The sequence below is a fragment of the Xenopus tropicalis genome, chromosome 1 (assembly GCF_000004195.4).
Source record: "Xenopus tropicalis strain Nigerian chromosome 1, UCB_Xtro_10.0, whole genome shotgun sequence".
In the NCBI taxonomy this organism is placed as follows: Eukaryota; Metazoa; Chordata; class Amphibia; order Anura; family Pipidae; genus Xenopus; species Xenopus tropicalis.
Window position 1 is genome coordinate 207,614,307 of NC_030677.2, and position 15,740 is coordinate 207,630,046.

Sequence of the window (15,740 nt, forward strand, 5' to 3'; positions counted from 1 at the left end):
GCAGTGGGGGGATAATAGCCTCTGGGAAGGGACTGGGGCTGTGGGATAGCAGGTATAGTAGGGAGAGATGGTGCCTATAGTAGCAGTGGGGGGATAATAGCCTCTGGGAAGGGACTGGGGCTGTGGGATAGCAGGTATAGTAGGGAGAGATGGTGCCTATAGTAGCAGTGGGGGGATAATAGCCTCTGGGAAGGGACTGGGGCTGTGGGATAGCAGGTATAGTAGGGAGAGATGGTGCCTATAGTAGCAGTGGGGGGATAATAGCCTCTGGGAAGGGACTGGGGCTGTGGGATAGCAGGTATAGTAGGGAGAGATGGTGCCTATAGTAGCAGTGGGATAATAGCCTCTGGGAAGGGACTGGGGCTGTGGGATAGCAGGTATAGTAGGGAGAGATGGTGCCTATAGTAGCAGTGGGGGGATAATAGCCTCTGGGAAGGGACTGGGGCTGTGGGATAGCAGGTATAGTAGGGAGAGATGGTGCCTATAGTAGCAGTGGGATAATAGCCTCTGGGAAGGGACTGGGGCTGTGGGATAGCAGGTATAGTAGGGAGAGATGGTGCCTATAGTAGCAGTGGGATAATAGCCTCTGGGAAGGGACTGGGGCTGTGGGATAGCAGGTATAGTAGGGAGAGATGGTGCCTATAGTAGCAGTGGGGGGATAATAGCCTCTGGGAAGGGACTGGGGCTGTGGGATAGCAGGTATAGTAGGGAGAGATGGTGCCTATAGTAGCAGTGGGGAGATAATAGCCTCTGGGAAGGGACTGGGGCTGTGGGATAGCAGGTATAGTAGGGAGAGATGGTGCCTATAGTAGCAGTGGGGGGATAATAGCCTCTGGGAAGGGACTGGGGCTGTGGGATAGCAGGTATAGTAGGGAGAGATGGTGCCTATAGTAGCAGTGGGGGGGATAATAGCCTCTGGGAAGGGACTGGGGCTGTGGGATAGCAGGTATAGTAGGGAGAGATGGTGCCTATAGTAGCAGTGGGATAATAGCCTCTGGGAAGGGACTGGGGCTGTGGGATAGCAGGTATAGTAGGGAGAGATGGTGCCTATAGTAGCAGTGGGGGGATAATAGCCTCTGGGAAGGGACTGGGGCTGTGGGATAGCAGGTATAGTAGGGAGAGATGGTGCCTATAGTAGCAGTGGGGGGATAATAGCCTCTGGGAAGGGACTGGGGCTGTGGGATAGCAGGTATAGTAGGGAGAGATGGTGCCTATAGTAGCAGTGGGGGGATAATAGCCTCTGGGAAGGGACTGGGGCTGTGGGATAGCAGGTATAGTAGGGAGAGATGGTGCCTATAGTAGCAGTGGGGGGATAATAGCCTCTGGGAAGGGACTGGGGCTGTGAGATAGCAGGTATAGTAGGGAGAGATGGTGCCTATAGTAGCAGTGGGATAATAGCCTCTGGGAAGGGACTGGGGCTGTGGGATAGCAGGTATAGTAGGGAGAGATGGTGCCTATAGTAGCAGTGGGATAGTGTGTATAGTAAGGATAGTGTGTATAGTAAGGATAGTGTGTATAGTAAGGAAAGGGAGTATATACATAGTTATCAGGGCTACGCCAATGCCAAGTAATGATACATTTTTTTTTAGAAAAAGGTGACATCTTACCCTTTAGAGAGAAAATATTATCTGTCACTTATATTCTCAGCAGTGAAAATGAGTCCTGGCCCAATGGAGCAGCGACAGCCCGAGGCCCCGCCCCCCTCCTTCCAACGCCTAATTGGGAAGATCCAATGTGCGCGAGCGCAAGGTCAGGGTAACCTTGAATCCCCAGGCAGTTGGCTGATACAGTTGGCTCAGGAGTCGCATCTAGACACCCCACCCCCCCAATGGGATCAGTCACTGGCCCCCGGGATACCATTCCCTCTCACCTATACTGTTACCCCTATCTATTCCCTTTGCTTATTTGCCCCGGCGGATCAGACAATAACCCTAATCAGACACAAAACGTACCGAGTCAGTCAGACAGTCACTGGGATAAAATAGAAGCCCCCCCCCCCTTGTCTAGGAGTGGGGGCTCATGTTTCCCAGAACCCAGAAGGAAAATGAAGTGGAAAATCCGATTTAGGGGCCCTTTCATGATGACGCGACTGCCTAACAGTTGTATGCTAATTATGGGGAATTCATTATGGGGAACTTTATCTACATAACCGTTGCACTCAGAGCTGCCTTCTGGGGCCGGGGGGGGGGTAGGAATAACTGCCCCACACACATAGCTGGGCAACATCTGGGGGGCAATAAACACACTCACTCATAATATATACTATAACTACTATACCCCACCCATACTGGGCACCCACAGTCATTCAGAAAATGCACCAGCCCGGGGTAGTTTTGTGAAGAGTGTCCACCTTGTTGCCCCCCCAGGGTCAGAGAGATTTTATTATGGAAGATACGAATTGGCCTAGGGCCCAATGGGGTAACAATAAAGGAACAGACCACCTGCCCATGTATGGGGGGAGCTAGAAACACATTAGGTGCTGTAAGTTCCCATGATTCCCCCCCCCCCCCCCCCAATATCTCTGTTTGGGGTCCCCCTCCTCCTTTAATATCTAAATACCTGTCTTTAATACGTAAAGATGAAGTACCCCCCCAAAACTCTATCTGGCACTGGGGTGCTGGGGATGGGTGGATACAAAGTTACACCATTATGGGTACCTTAACTTTACTTTCCCTTTAAAACAAACAGGACTACACTATACATATCTTTTAGATTGTAAGCTCTTGTGGCCAATGCCTTCCAACCTCTCTCTGTATGTTTTCTGTACAGTTGGCACTTTATAAATACACATTAATAAACAAACACGTCAATAGTGCTACGTGTCTCCCTACACAGTGGGACCGACCTCCCTGCCCTGAAGAGCTCACACTCTATGAGTTACTATTTCAGTCCTCCCTTCTTCAAATCCTATTAAAACGCCCCATGCCAATAGGATCCCTACCCCCCCCCCCCCACTTTTCCCTTTATAACACAAAGTGACCCAGGCAGGGGGGCTGCCATAAAGGGGCTACATGGGAATAGGCGGGCTGGGATTAGGGCTTGCGACTCCCCGCGAGGGGCTCATCCCAGGCCCAGCTGACAGCGGCAGCTGCAACCTCTGACTCTTTCACAGAGAGGCAGGGAATTGAATCAAAGGCTGGGGGGGGGGGGGGAAGAGACAACTTTCCCCTGGGGGGGAGATGGAAACACAATGCCAGACAAGTCTGAGACTTGACAAACACAACATGCCCTTATTTCCCTGCCGCCCCCGACAATGAGCTATTGGCATTTCTCATCAGTTGCCGCTGCAGCCCGCACAGCAGATGGTAGCCCCTTATTTCCCTAAATGCCCCCCCACCCCCAAGTACAGACAGAGAGAAAGCAGCGCCAATTGCACATTCTGCCCCCCCCCCAGAGAGGACTTGGAGCAGCACAGGGATTCCCAGCCATTGAGAGACTGCAGAGCTGTCAGGGAGTTGTAGGGGACAGATAGGGAGGAACACGGGGTGCCCATTGCCCCTTGAGGGGGACGTTAAGGTACCGGCACAGTCTGAATGACATAATTTGTTTAGCAAAGACCCCTGGGATGGTGTAATGTTCTCAGACTTCTTAAACTGAAGCCCCCACCCCTTCTGCAATACAATATTTATTGGCTACCCCCCCCTTATATCATATTGCACATTAACCATATCAGCGCCATAAATACCTTGCAGAGCAAAATACATGTCCATCCCATATCCCTAAATGGCCTTCAGGCTGAGCCTGCCCAACTCTGCTCTGGGCCATATCTAGAGCATATTCCCCTGCACTAAGCACAATTCAGCAGGAACAGCCCCCTAAGTTTGCTCATAGCCTGTACAGAGAGATACCATAAAACTATGGCACATAGGGATTCCCCTGTACTAAGCACAATTCAGCAGGAACAGCCCCCTAAGTTTGCCCATAGCCTGTACAGAGAGATACCATAAAACTATGGCACATAGGGATTCCCCTGTACTAAGCACAATTCAGCAGGAACAGCCCCCTAAGTTTGCCCATAGCCTGTACAGAGAGATACCATAAAACTATGGCACATAGGGATTCCCCTGTACTAAGCACAATTCAGCAGGAACAGCCCCCTAAGTTTGCTCATAGCCTGTACAGAGAGATACCATAAAACTATGGCACATAGGGATTCCCCTGTACTAACCACAATTCAGCAGGAACAGCCCCCTAAGTTTGCTCATAGCCTGTACAGAGAGATACCATAAAACTATGGCACATAGGGATTCCCCTGCACTAAGCACAATTCAGCAGGAACAGCCCCCTAAGTTTGCTCATAGCCTGTACAGAGAGATACCATAAAACTATGGCACATAGGGATTCCCCTGTACTAAGCACAATTCAGCAGGAACAGCCCCCTAAGTTTGCTGATAGCCTGTACAGAGAGATACCATAAAACTATGGCACATAGGGATTCCCCTGTACTAAGCACAATTCAGCAGGAACAGCCCCCTAAGTTTGCTCATAGCCTGTACAGAGAGATACCATAAAACTATGGCACATAGGGATTCCCCTGTACTAAGCACAATTCAGCAGGAACAGCCCCCTAAGTTTACTCATAGCCTGTACAGAGAGATACCATAAAACTATGGCACATAGGGATTCCCCTGTACTAAGCACAATTCAGCAGGAACAGAGAGATACTTTGGGTACTGTTACTACAGAGCAGACGCTCACAGCTTAGAGACAGAGACTTTGTATCTATTGACGCTCAGACATAAGACAAACACTCTATGTATCATTCCCCGCACTCAGGGCTACGATATGTACAATACACAACCGGCAACTGTTACCGTGTATACATTTGAGTACAGGCAGCTCCGGCACTCAGGCCCCAGTTACTACAACGCAAAGGGATGATATGATGCCTGGATACCGGGGGCAGTTTTGCAGCTATAAAGCCCCCCCATACACGTTCAGCCTTTACTCTTCTTCCGAGGAACGTTGGGATATCAGTCGTACGTTTAAATGCAACGATCTAAAACTGAAATTGTAGGATAAAGCCCTAAATATAACCAATGGGAGGAGGTTCTGAACATGAAATAGTTACGGGCACCAATCGTATCATTGTAGGACCCCCAAGGACTGTATCCTTATCCCACCCAAAATTTCTAAGCTGTCCAACAGCGGCCTAACTGGCTCGCGCGGGGACCCCCTGCAGAACAATCTTTTGAGAGGACCCGGCGTATCTAGTCCCTCCTCCCTCAACACACCTCCTGACCCTGACCCTATATTTAAGGTAGGAGATGGGCCGGGGAGGAGGGGCTAAGGTACAGCCGTCCCCCCAGCGTCCCCGGGGTCTGCTGTATATATACTTACACCACTATGCTACGAACCAGGACGATCATTTTCGTACAATGATATCGTTACGTTTACGGCCATTGAACCGCCCATGAAAGAGACAACCCGCCATCCTACCCTCCCCGTCAGTGGGACGAGCGAGCAAAGGCTTTGGGTCAGGCCTGAATTTAGACGCCGCGCCAAGTGCCTACTATAAATACTGTGTGTGCAAGAGCCCCATTCACATTGTGGCGTGCAGAACTTACAGACGGAGGGGGGGCCGAAACATCTGTTTGGTGGCAGGAAGACATTGAGGGGAGGAATGTGATCCATTAACAGAAGCTTTCAGTGCGGCCATGAGTTATAGTTGGGAAACACATGGGAAGCGAGGAGGCAGCGCACAGGAAACGCACGGGCCCTCACATATTAATCATCGGCGCAGACATGTGAATCCTATTAGCCCGGCCCATGGCCCATGTACCTACGGCCCGAGCCGCACACGGGGCCCACATTGCTGAGGCCCCAGATCTGGAAGCATTTACCTAGGTATTTACTAATATTCCAACATCCAAACTGTAGGGGGGTACAAGCAGGGTGAGAGCTCTGGGCCACAATCTCTGTAGTCTCCCCCCTCTACCCACCCCAGCAACCGTCGTATAAAGAGACTCCTCGGGGCATTTAGCTGCAGGGTAGTATAATATAGTGACTAAAGTGCCCCCTATTGTAACATATAGGGATATGATAAGCCCCCGAGGAGTTCCTTATAATATATAGTGAATAAAGTGCCCCCTATTGTAACATATAGGGATATTATAAGCCCCCGAGGGGTTCCTTATAATATATAATGAATAAAGTACCCCTATTGTAACATATAGGGATATTATAAGTCCCCGAGGAGTTCCTTATAATATATAGTGAATAAAGTACCCCCTATTGTAACATATAGGGATATTATAAGCCCCCGAGGGGTTCCTTATAATATATAGTGAATAAAGTGCCCCCTATTGTAACATATAGGGATATTATAAGTCCCCGAGGGGTTCCTTATAAAATATAATGAATAAAGTACCCCTATTGTAACATATAGGGATATTATAAGTCCCCGAGGAGTTCCTTATAATATATAGTGAATAAAGTACCCCCTATTGTAACATATAGGGATATTATAAGCCCCCGAGGGGTTCCTTATAATATATAGTGAATAAAGTGCCCCCTATTGTAACATATAGGGATATTATAAGTCCCCGAGGAGTTCCTTATAATATATAGTGAATAAAGTGCCCCCTATTGTAACATATAGGGATATTATAAGCCCCCGAGGGGTTCCTTATAATATATAGTGAATAAAGTACCCCCTATTGTAACATATAGGGATATTATAAGCCCCCGAGGAGTTCCTTATAATATATAGTGAATAAAGTACCCCCTATTGTAACATATAGGGATATTATAAGCCCCCGAGGAGTTCCTTATAATATATAGTGAATAAAGTGCCCCCTATTGTAATATATAGGGAAATGACCAAACTGTATAGTATATAATATAGAACAGGCTGGGGGGTAGGTGAGGCAGAAGAGGTACGTGCCCAGTGCCCCCTTGCCTACCCCTAGTCGTGGCCCAGGCAGGACCTATGGAGACCTGTCGGATGAGGCACTGGATGAGCCCCACACACAAGCCAATAAGCTGCCATCCCAGTCTGGGGGGGGACAAGTCGGAAGCGTTTATCTGCCAGCGTAGGGCCGCATTATCGCCATTATACTATGCATAGGGGAATCCATTCACTGGCACCCACGTGACTATATCCATTTCCTTTCCAGCAAACAGTAGCAGTTCAGCCTTGCTTTATGGCAGAGATCCCAGACACAAACCCAGTATCCGAAAGAAACAAAACGGTAGTCGAATGGATTACACAGATTAATTACATCGATATCTGCTGGGCTCATTAACATTTACACACAATGAGAGACATAAGGAAGCTCAGCCAAGGCAGAGTAAGCAAAAGCAAGGAGAAGTAAACCATCCAATGTGCCAAAATACTGTTACTGGAGGTGTATATAATAACCAAAGGGGGTAATAACAGGGGGCTTTGAGTCGGCCACTGTCATTGGCTGCAGGAATCTACAAGAGGAAATCTATTTGCTTTTAATCTGTCAGTTCTTCCAACCCGTGGAAAGAAAATCACTATTATTTTTTCCTGTTATTAGTATAATTACATGGATCAGACTATTAGGGCATGGAAACCCCCCCGGCCCCGAGCAATGTTGCACCCATAGGGCAAATGGAACACCCAACCCCAAACAGCTGGAATGCGCCGCTTAACCCCTTTAGGAACCGTGTCATTGAGTAAGTATTTCTTGGGAAGGAAAAAAAAAATCTGGGAATTCATCTGCTTGTATAAATAGTAGAAAGTTATGCAACGCGGGGCAGGAATCACGTCAGAAAATTCCACTGGGCGGATCCAGCAGTCGCAGAACACGGTTATCTCTCAGTTAAAGTAAATAAAATCACGGCGGTCGTGGGGGGGGGAGGGACACAAAGGCGCATTCAGCGTGAAAGGGTTGAAATGACAGACAGAGAGGCTGGCAGTGTAACGGTTAACTGCAATTAGGGGCACCCAATGTTACTATTGTCAAACAGGCAGATCCCGGACTCGCTAACCTGCTACAGTCTGGCTCACCACTTGGTACATTCCGCCCCCCCGAGCGCTAGGAATGGAGCGGCCGAATAAAGGTGATTATTTGTAATTTGTAAAAGTATAGTGCCCCTATAAAGGGGTTGTTCACCTTGGAGTGAGATTCTAGTATGATGTAGAGAGTGATATTCTGAGACAGTTTGCAATTGGTCTTCATTTATTATTATTTGTAGTTTTTTTTAGTTATTTCATTTTCAGTTATTTGGTTGCTAAGGTCCAAGTTACCTTAGCAACCAGGGAGTGCTTTGGATGAGAGACTGGTGTATGATATAAGAGAGGGGCTGAATAGACTATATAGTTACAAAAAGTAACAGTAACAATAAAACTGGAGCCTCACAGAGCAATGGCTTTTTGGCTGCCGGGGTCAGTGAAGAAGGCAAATAATCCAAAAACTATAACCAATAAAACAATGAAGACCAATTGAAAAGTTGCTTGGAACTGGCCAGTCTAGAACATATTAACTTAAAGGTGAACCAGTCCTTTAACTACCAATCCCATCATCCTCCCTGGGCACTGGGAGAGTCAGTCACAGCAACCGAGATGTTCTTGTTTGTCGCAATGAAAGTAAGGGGGCAATTGTGGGGCCCGAGCCACCCCCAGCTTCCCCTTGGTGCCACACAATACCCCAAGCACATAATTACCCTCATCATTATCTTGGCACCAGAAGTGCAGAACCCATACTGTGTCCCCAAAATGCATAACAAAAGAACCCACAAAAATCTGCACCCCCCCCCCCCCCCCACAAAAAACAAAACAAAACACAGTAGCAACAACCAACTGGTTCATTTTAGCAGGACCAGACTGTCAGTTCTCTCTGCCATTGGCACTGTACAAGGGACACATTGGTACCACCCCTCCTTAGCAAGGGGTAGTGATAATGATATTGAACCCCCAATGTTCCACACTAAGGACATGCATTTCCCGCCTACCCCCACAGTTCCAGCCCTGAACTGCCCCATGTGACACACAGGGAGGGGGGACTTGTGGAGCTCAGTGGCAGGACTATGTATGTGCTACATACACGGCGACCCACAACCCCGACACTCTACTTCCAAATAACCAATATTTTCCTTTGAAACCCTCTTCTTCCAATGGGCAGCAGCCAACCCCCCCGGCCGCCCTGGCACGAGGATTTATTACATATATATTTAGAGCTCCTCACTATAAATAAGCAAAGATTTGTGCGGATCAACCTCCGTCCATCCTCGGATCAATCCTGTCCCCGCGGAATGAAATAAAAGTCCGAACTGCTAATGGCGTAACCCTCGGCAGCCGCCTCTCTGGCAATCGGACCCACTCTGCAAGCCTGCGCCGTTTGTTAAAGGGGTAGGTTCATCTTTAAGTTAACCTTTAGTATGTTATAGATTGGCCAATTCTAAGCAACTTTTCAATTGGTCTTTATTATTTATTTGTTATAATTTTTGAATTATGTGCCTTTTTCCAACTCTTTGCAGTTTTTAAATGGGGGGGTCACTGACCCCGGCAGCCAAACAACGATTGCTCTGTTAGGTTCCACTTTTATTGTTTTTATTTATTTTTTTCTATTCCTATTCATATACCAGCCTCTCATTCAAACCACTTCCTGGTTGCTAAGGTAACTTGGACCCTAGCAAACAAATAGTAGCTAAAACTCCAAACTGCAGAGCTGCTGTGCTGAAAATAAAGTAACTAAAAAACAAATAATGAAGACCAATTGCAGATTGTCTCGGGAATATGACTCTCTACATCATACCAAGAGTTAACTCAAAGCTGAACAAGCCCATTGAAGATCCAACTCAACTGGGCAACAACCAAGAGGACCAAGCGCAATAAACCCCCTCGTGTTTGCCCCTTACCTTCTTTCTCGCGTGGGCGCGCTCGTCCTCCTTGGCCGCTTTGCCGTTCCTCCCAGACTTAGAGAGTTTTTGCTCCCCCGATTGCTTTATGGTGATTTTAATCTCGGGGGGGCAGATATAGTTCTCCAGGTTCTTGGGCGGTTTCTTGGCCCTCTTGGTGGTCTGTATCTTTAATTTCAGGCTCCCTTCCGTAAAATTGGCCTCCTTGATGGAAAACTCCTGCTCCTCCAAACCATCTCCCGTCACCCACTTCTCGCTGTCGGCGTTGGAGTTGGAATCCACATCCCTCCCGGAACCCAGTTCGTCCTCTTCCTCCGGCTCCATAGATTCCCCGTTCCCGAGCCCGGCCTTGGCCGCCCCGCCGGCAGGGACCATGGTATCTCCGGAACAGCCGGCCGCTGGGGGCGCTTTCCCTGCCAGGGCCGACGCGTTCGATTCGCTGTCGCAACCCCTTGTCCGGTTGGTGCCCAAGTTTTCTCTTTGCTCCATGACAGACTGACCGCCCACTGACTGCTCTACAATGTGTGTCTATGGTGCGGGCTGCGAGACCGTCTCCGAGTGTAACAGTATATAAATAATGTGACCTTCTAGTATTCCACACTCCAGCGGGGGAGAGAGTAAGTGTCTGAAACTGAAGCAACAGAGAGAGAAAACAAATTAACATTCAGGTTATAAATCTCATATAAATGTAATTATGACACGGGGTTTCCATGTTGACACTTTAATACCCTGGTTATTAAAGGGGAACTCTAACCAAACACAACTTAAGCACCACCTGCTGATCTGGCTGACTACGTTGTGACTCAAATAAAAAGTAACAGTAGTTGACTATCCTTAGCCTGCCTCCTCCCTATCCCACAATCCTCTGCTGCACATGTGATGTCAATAAGGAAAGGAACATCTCAGTGCAGTGCATTGTGGGTTATGTAGTTCCTGCATGCTGTCTGTAAGCTGTGGAGAAGTTGTTACAATTTGTAACATCAGTGTTTTAGTCCCTCCTCCCCTGCCAGGATTTCAAATGATGCAGAAAGAGAAGAACTGTTTTGCAGCTGGATTCCAGCATATAAATGGGATTTATTCCTACTTATTGAAGGAACAGATTACAGTGATAGGGATATTAGGGGAAACCATATACATTAATGCACTGTGTATAAGGATAATATAAAGAATTACACCCCCCCCCCCCCCACACCCACTATAACCCTATAAGGTACAGTCATGCCTTAGGCGCCAGCTTTAAATGACGAAATCTCTGTTTACAAGGATATATATTTAGACATTTTTTCCATATTAGAACATTTAAAGACTCACCCAGAAAAAAAATCTAGGTCTAAGTTGGCTCTACCCGCCTACATTCGGTCGGCCCGTCCTACTCACCCAACCGTTTGGTTTTATAGGCCAATACCATGGAGGGATGGATGAAAGTAAAGAGAAATGACTAGGGGAGTAAAGTTTATTGATGGGGTGAAGGAGAAATAGCCTGGAGAGGGGGCCTATGGTCTAAGGGCTTTCCAACTGGAGGCCCATAGGGTCAGATAGGGCACCTCAGAAGGTTTTTATGGCCTCCAGTCTTCCCTAAGCCCCCATAGACTTCACTGAATGAGATGATTATTATCATTTAATCTGGCTCTAGAACCTGCTGTATGTGCTGGAAAGGGAAGGTGGCATCCCAGTCCAACATTGGGTGACAAGTTGCCCAAGGTTAAAAAAAATAAAGCTCAGAGACATCACACTGCCCTATGGGACAAGCCATGATAGTGAATTAAAGGGGTTTGAGTTAACTTTTACTATAATGTAAAGAGTAATATTCTGAGACAATATGCAGTTGGTCTTCATTTTTGTTTATTATTTGTAGTTTTTTAGTTGTTTTATTTTAGTTCAGAGGCTCTCCAGTTTGGAGTTTTAACTGTTATTCGGTTGCTAGGGTCCATGTTACCTTAGCAACCAGGAAGTGGTTTGGATGAGAGAGTGTTATATGAATCGGAGAGGGGCTGAATAGAAAGATAAGGAATAAAAAGTAACAATAACAATAAAACTGGAGCCTCACAGAGCAATAGTTTTTGGTTGCCGGGGTCAGTGACCCCCATTTAAAAACGGCAAAGAGTTGGAAGAAGGGAAATAATTCAAAAACTATAACAAATAAATAATGAAGGCCAGTTGAAAAGTTGCTTAGAATAGGTGATTCTATAACATAGTAGAAGGTGAACCCACCCCTCTCCACCTCTATGTAACGAAGCAACAGGGAGCCATAAACACCCGTCCGTGTAACTGTCTCCCCAGCAGTGACACCAAGCAACACCCTGCCTGGGCGCGTGGGCCATCGGCACCGTTGCCTTCATTTGCCTGTATGTAACCCACTCGCACTGTGTCAACAGCAAATATGAAAATGAATGCGGTCGTAAAACCTAAACAAATGCGCAACAGCTGCTCATTGTGCGGAGATTAAAGCCACACATTGTGCCGTGTTTGCATAGGAAAGTGTTGCACTTGTGTAGCCACCGATACACACACACGCCTGGGATGATACACAGCCGGGCCACGTTGGGAAGGGAGCCCCATTATTATCTGCTGGGGGGGGGAGCATTTTTAAAGTGAGAAGACCAGAGACTTTTTCTTGCTGTAAAGCCTATAATACTAGCCTATAGGTGGCTATGTTTTGGCCAAATACGGCTAGGATTAGTTGTAGAGTGTCTGGGCAATAAGAACAGTCAATTGACCCGCTAATTGGACCATGGGCTGAGCAACAGAATCATAAAGGAGGAATCCGTCACTTCCTCTGAGGAGTTTGCTCCCCCATTGGGCCACCATAGGGCATCTAGTCCACCAGTAACCAAGGCCGATTTCCCCCAATGATCCAGCAGAAGCCTGACCAACAACCAAAAGCCATCAAAACTCTTTTTGGACACAGGAATCAGGGTTCAACTGCAGTACCCCCTGAGGCACCCCCTGACCACCCTTGGGAACTCACTCGTTGAGCAACTGGATAATGAAAACAGTTAATTGCCCCAATACTTGGTCCAAGGGCTTAGCAACAGAACCCTAAAGGAGGAATCTGTCACTTCCTAGGAGGAATTTGACAGGTGTTGCTCCCCCATTGGGCCACCATGAGTCGTCATAGGGCATCATACCAGGGGGCTCCAGATTTAGCCCACCGGTAACCAAGGCCAATTTCCCCCATGATCCAGCAGAAGCCTGACCAACAACCAAAAGCCATCCAAACTCTTTATGGACCCAGGAATCAGGCCTCTCTATCTTACCATAGAATCTGTCACTTCCTAGGAGGAGTTTGACAGGTGTTGCTCCCCCATTGGCACAAAGGGCCACCATGAGTTGTCATAAGGCATCATGCCAAGGGGCTCCAGATTTAGCCCAGCAGTAACCAAGGCCGATTTCCCCCAATGATCCAGCAGTAGCCTGACCAACAAACAAAAGCCCAGACCCTTTTGGACCCAGGAATCAGGCCCCTCTATCTTACCACAAGCCCCCGACTGCAGCACCCTCTGACCACCCTTGGGAACTCACTCGTTGAGCAACTGGATAATGTAAACAGTTAACTGCCCCAATAATTGGTCCCTCGTAATTAGCCCACTAGTCACCAGGGACAATTTTCCCTAAGATACACCTAAACCCCATCCCCCACAAGCCCAGCCTCACACCAGTTCATCATGGACCCCCTGACTGCAGTTCCATCTGTATGAACCCAATGGTGTCCCAGACCATGCAACAGAAACCCTTGGGGAAGGGCCAGCTAAATTCTTGGTCTGGAGTAGCTGACTGATATCTGCATGGACTACTCCATGGACCCTAAATTAGGTGTTGGCCAACCAACTGTGACTCGGATTAGTATGATGTTCCTCCTCCCTGGGCTTCTAGCCCAAGTCCCTAATGCAAAGATATACAGGACTATATTAATACACAAGATGGAAGAGTTTAATAGAGTTCACCAACCTGGTACCCACCAAACTCAACCCCCAACAAACACTAAGAACCCTACAAATGTTGACCTTCCAACTTATCTTCAACTCCAACCAACCATAAAAGAAAGTCCTCTCTTTCCAACAACTATTGAATCGCCAAGGCCCTCTCTCCATCTCTCCACAACCCAAGTGCGGTCTCCTGGTGCAGCTGTCTCTTTAAGGAGAACAAAAACTAGAAGGAGTAATAAAGAAAGTGCCTGCGTCGGGGCGTTTAGCCAGATCGATCTGGTTCACAAGGAAACACCATTTGCTCGAGGTTTTATGAGTCATTGGCGGCTCTGAATCGACTGTGTGACTGTATAATGAAAAGGAAAACAAAGACAGACTGTTGGCCGCTCATGGCTCTCACCCGGGTCCCCGCTGTTTGCCCAACTACCCACTGTGCCCCATGGCTGCCCTGTTGTGTTATTAATGTGCGCCGGTACCGGGGCCCCCGAGCCTCGCTCTCTCTAACGTGCTGAAAATAACTCTGCAAATCATTAACGAAGAGCCTTTATATCCCACACTCACTCTGTAATTATCTCTACCAGTCGGCTGTCTCAAAGGTTGTCAGGGGAGAGGGGGAAAGAGAATAGAAACACTCTGAGTGGGCAAATCCGTGCAAAGATATTCACCCCTGCCCAATATTTCCAAAAATGCAACGGTACCTTTGTGTCTCCCCGTTGTATCTGGAAAAGAGGGGCTATTTATATTTTTATATAAACTATAGTAGGGTTTCTGTAGCAAACACCCCAGCTGTACCAGTGCAGGAATGGCTGCCCCCAGGGCTACACAGCAGGGTATTTATATAAACTATAGTAGGGTTTCTGTAGCAAACACCCCAGCTATACCAGTGCAGCAATGGCTGCCCCCGGGGCTACACAGCGGGGTATTTATATAAACTATAGTAGGGTTTCTGTAGCAAACACCCCAGCTGTACCAGTGCAGGAATGGCTGCCCCCGGGGCTACACAGCGGGGTATTTATATAAACTATAGTAGGGTTTCTGTAGCAAACACCCCAGCTGTACCAGTGCAGGAACGGCTGCCCCCGGGGCTACACAGCGGGGTATTTATATAAACTATAGTAGGGTTTCTGTAGCAAACACCCCAGCTGTACCAGTGCAGGAATGGCTGCCCCCGGGGCTACACAGCGGGGTATTTATATAAACTATAGTAGGGTTTCTGTAGCAAACACCCCAGCTGTACCAGTGCAGGAATGGCTGCCCCCGGGGCTACACAGCGGGGGTATTTATATAAACTATAGTAGGGTTTCTGTAGCAAACACCCCAGCTGTACCAGTGCAGGAATGGCTGCCCCCGGGGCTACACAGCGGGGTATTTATATAAACTATAGTAGGGTTTCTGTAGCAAACACCCCAGCTGTACCAGTGCAGGAATGGCTGCCCCCGGGGCTACACAGCGGGGTATTTATATAAACTATAGTAGGGTTTCTGTAGCAAACACCCCAGCTGTACCAGTGCAGGAATGGCTGCCCCCGGGGCTACACAGCGGGGTATTTATATAAACTATAGTAGGGTTTCTGTAGCAAACACCCCAGCTGTACCGGTGCAGGAACGGCTGCCCCCGGGGCTACACAGCGGGGTATTTATATAAACTCTGGCCCACCAGGTGGGTGCTCATGAATAAATCCCATGTTTATATGCAGAAATCCAGCTGCAAAACAGTTCTTCTCTTTCTGCATCATTTGAAATCCTGGCAGGGGAGGAGGGACTAAACACTGATGTTACAAATTGTAACAACTTCTCCACAGCTTACAGACAGCATGCAGGAACTACATAACCCACAATGCATTGCACTGGGATGTTCCTTTCCTTATTGATATCACGTGTGCAGCAGGGAATTGTGGGATTGGGAGGAGGTAGGATGAGGACAGGCGACTGCTGTTACATTTTATTTGAGTCACAAAGTAGTCAGCCAGATCAGCAGGGGAACAGG

General features: G+C 47.9%; 1 non-coding gene across 1 annotated transcript in view; it reads right to left on the bottom strand.

The window, feature by feature from the left end:
* Positions 1-15,740, bottom strand: part of setbp1 — a 136,867-nt gene that overhangs the window by 109,684 nt on the left and 11,443 nt on the right. The window contains exon 2 of the transcript XR_001171194.3: positions 9,829-10,459. This is a non-coding gene — a transcript (SET binding protein 1). The remainder of the gene's footprint in view (positions 1-9,828; positions 10,460-15,740) is intronic.